The 3,478-nt window shown below is 34.2% G+C and overlaps 1 pseudogene; it reads left to right on the forward strand.

Annotated features, from left to right (window-relative positions):
• Window positions 1-239: 239 nt before the first annotated feature.
• Window positions 240-358, forward strand: LOC118604097 (annotated as a pseudogene).
• Window positions 359-3,478: the final 3,120 nt, after the last annotated feature.

Below are 3,478 nucleotides of genomic sequence, written 5' to 3' on the forward strand. Positions count from 1 at the left end.
TGATTGCAAAACTTACTATGTGGTACTAGCATAAAGACAGATATATTGATCAATAGAATAGAATAAAATAGAGTTTAGAAATAAACATTTTTATATACGGTCAAATGACGTTTGCTAAGAATTTCAAAACAATTTAATGGAGGAAAGCACAGTCTTCTCAATAAATGGTGCTGGGAAAACTTGATATTCACATGCCAAAGAATGAAGTAGGATCCTTCTACCATATTCAAAAATTAACTGTCTACGGCCATGCTCCCCTGAACAAGCCCAATCCCAACTGATCTCGGAAGCTAAGCAGGGCCAGGCCTTGCTAGTACTTGGATGGGAGACCACCTAGGAAGACCAGGTGCTGCAGGTGTAAAAAAATTTTTAAAAATAAGGGATTATAAGCTGGCAAGGTCCTTGCAATGTGAGGTCATCCAAGGATTGCCTCACCTAAAATAAATAAATAAATAGCTAAAAATTGATTTAAGACAAACATAAAACTATAAAAACTCTTAAAAGAAAATATAGGGAGAAAGCTTCATTCTATTGGCAATGATTTCTTGGCTATGATATCAAAAGTGTGAGAAACAAACAAAAAAATAGATCATTGAACTTGATCGAAATTAAAACTTTTGTGCATCAAAACACATCAGCAACAGAGTAAAAAGACAACTCACAGAATAGGAGAAGATATCAAAAATTTGATAAGATATTAAGATTAAGATTATATTTAAAAACTACAACTCAACATCAACAACTAAAAAAATAACAACTTAAAAGTGTGCAAGGACTTGCATAGACTTTCTCTAAATATGTATACAAATCTCTAATGAATACATGAAAAAATGCATAACACCATTAATCATTAGGGAAATGCATATCAAAACCATAATGGGATAACTTTTACTCCATTAAGATGGCTACTATTAAAAAAAAACAAAAACGAAAAACAGAAAGCAAGTTTTGCTGAGGAGGGGGAGAAATTAAAACTCTTGTACACCGCCGTTGGGAACAAAAAGTGGCACAGCTACTGTGGAAAATAATATGTTGGTTCCTCAGGAAATTAAATATAACATTACCATTGAATCCAGCAATTCTAATTCTAGTTATATATGAAAAAAATTGAAAGCAGGAACTCGAACATGTATTTGTTTAGCAGTGTTCATATCTGCATTGTTCAAAATAGCCAAAAAGTAGAAACAACTCAATTGTCTATCAATGGATGAATGAAAATTTGTTCAATATTTTTAATCATTAACCATAAATATGTATTATATGTGTATATGTGTGCCGTGGAATAATATTCGGCCTCAAAAAGGAAGGAAAATCTGACACATCCTACAACATAAATAAACCTGAGAACATAATGCTAAGCAAAATAAACAAGTCAATGATGAAGAAATACTGTATAGTGCCATTTATGTTATCCAGGGCAGTTAAATTCATAGGAACATAAAATTAACTAGTGATTACCAAGGACTTGGTAACCTAGATAAAAATAGGGACTTAATGTTTAATAGCTACAAAGTTTCAGTTTGGGATGATTAAAAAGTTTGGAGATGTATGGTGATGATAGTTGCACAGCAGTGTGAATATATTTAATTTCACTAAATTGTATGCTTTAAAATAGTCAAAATGATAAATTTTATGTTGTATATGTTTCACCACAATAAAAACTTTGAAGTATTGTGAAGGAAGAAAAACAATACTTTATAGTCTCTGCATTTTATATATTAATGGATACTCAGTAGGAACAAAGAGAAACTGGAGCCCCTCCTAGTCAAAATATATCAGGAAAGGAATTCATTAATTCATGTTTTCCAGGGACTTAGGCAAAGAGCAGGCACCATATTCAGTCCAGAATGGGACAAGTGGGCCCAGAAAAGATGGTTAGGGGATAGGCTCATCTTGGCTGAAGTAAGGATTCCATTCCAATAGCTGTTGAGTAGGGAAGACACACTTCCAAAAAAAAGAGCTACTTGGAAAGAAGATTTCAGTGTTGCTATATCAGTCATGCTACAGTCATGGAAACAGAAACCACTTTAGTTTGTTGAAACATAATCCATGTGTACAGTTGATAAAGGAACTGAGACCAAAAGCCGGGGTTCATGAAGCTAAGGGCTAAGTCACTGCATAAAGGGTTAAGCGACTGCATGAAGAAGCAACAACCTAAGGCTGGAGCAATAAATGACAAGTGATGATACAAAAGTGCAGAGGTCTGAGCTTCACAGCAGAAAGTGATATCACACAGGGCCTGTCTTTTGGGAGATCAAGCAATGGAGCTGTTGAACCTGTTCCTAGATACAATGTGAGGTGTATGAGAAAGGGGAAATCCCAATTTGCCCTTTCCTCCCCACTGGCGATTTTCACCCAGTGCCTCCTATATTTGCAGAACTGGACAGAGAGGTGGGATATGGTGCTGCAGATACCATTTCCACTGCAATGGGGAGCAGCAGGAAAAGGGACAGAATAGATCTCAGAACAAATCAGGTGAAGACCAGCAATGATGTCTACATCAGATACTGGTATGATGGAAACAGAGAAAAGCGTCTGTGAAAAAAAGGGCTGGGAAAATATCATGAGCTTATTTTTTACAAGTTTATTTACTTCTGATAATCACTCAGACCTAAGATGAAAAAATCATTTTGATTATCTACGTAAGGTCAGAAACTTTGACACTAGCCTCACTCTAGGACTCTGGGGTTCAGAGCTATAAAGCCCAAGCCCTGCTATGTGAGAGAGCTTGCACATTGCATTTGCTTCCCCCGATCCAGTTGTTGAAAGCCTAGCATCAGTCTATTAATATAATCCTTCTACCAAGGAATTGGTCTTTTAGTCCCATCGCTCCCTAGACACACATTCTCTGCAAAAGTCTTCACTTTTTTGACTGAGTAATAGGAGAAATATTACCACCCTTCTAAATATTACACAAATGTTACACATATTCATTCATCAAAACATCCATCTATTGATTTATTCTTTTCATCATCATGAACCTTGGGGCTTATCATGCTTTAATTTTATCGTGTTTGGTTCTTATGACTCAATAATGAATGCTTCCTCAAGAAATAAGTAGTTATATTTCCAGGCAATTAGAATTAAATTGGAGCTAAACTTGAAGACTATTAGTTTCTACTGTGAGTCTTAATCACTATGCACAATAGAAATACACAGTCACATTTATTACTTCCTAAAATAATGTAATTTATTAAGTAATACATTTATTAAGTAATACATTTATTACTTCCTAAAATAATGTTATTTATTTTTATTTATTTTGTAAGGTACCTATAGAATATAAACTGCATGAAGACATGATCTTTGTCTTTCTCTCTTCACAGAATCCAGAACAAACGTAGGGCAAAATAAGAATTTAGCAACGGTTGCAAATATTGAAACTAAGTAATAATTATTAAGATATATGAATAAATTGTCAACATTTTTGAGAGTCCTATTGATTAAGTGATCAATACAATGTTGACTTTTTTAAAGA

This window comes from Rousettus aegyptiacus, unplaced genomic scaffold (genome assembly GCF_014176215.1).
Source record: "Rousettus aegyptiacus isolate mRouAeg1 unplaced genomic scaffold, mRouAeg1.p scaffold_m13_p_1, whole genome shotgun sequence".
Taxonomy (NCBI): domain Eukaryota; kingdom Metazoa; phylum Chordata; class Mammalia; order Chiroptera; family Pteropodidae; genus Rousettus; species Rousettus aegyptiacus.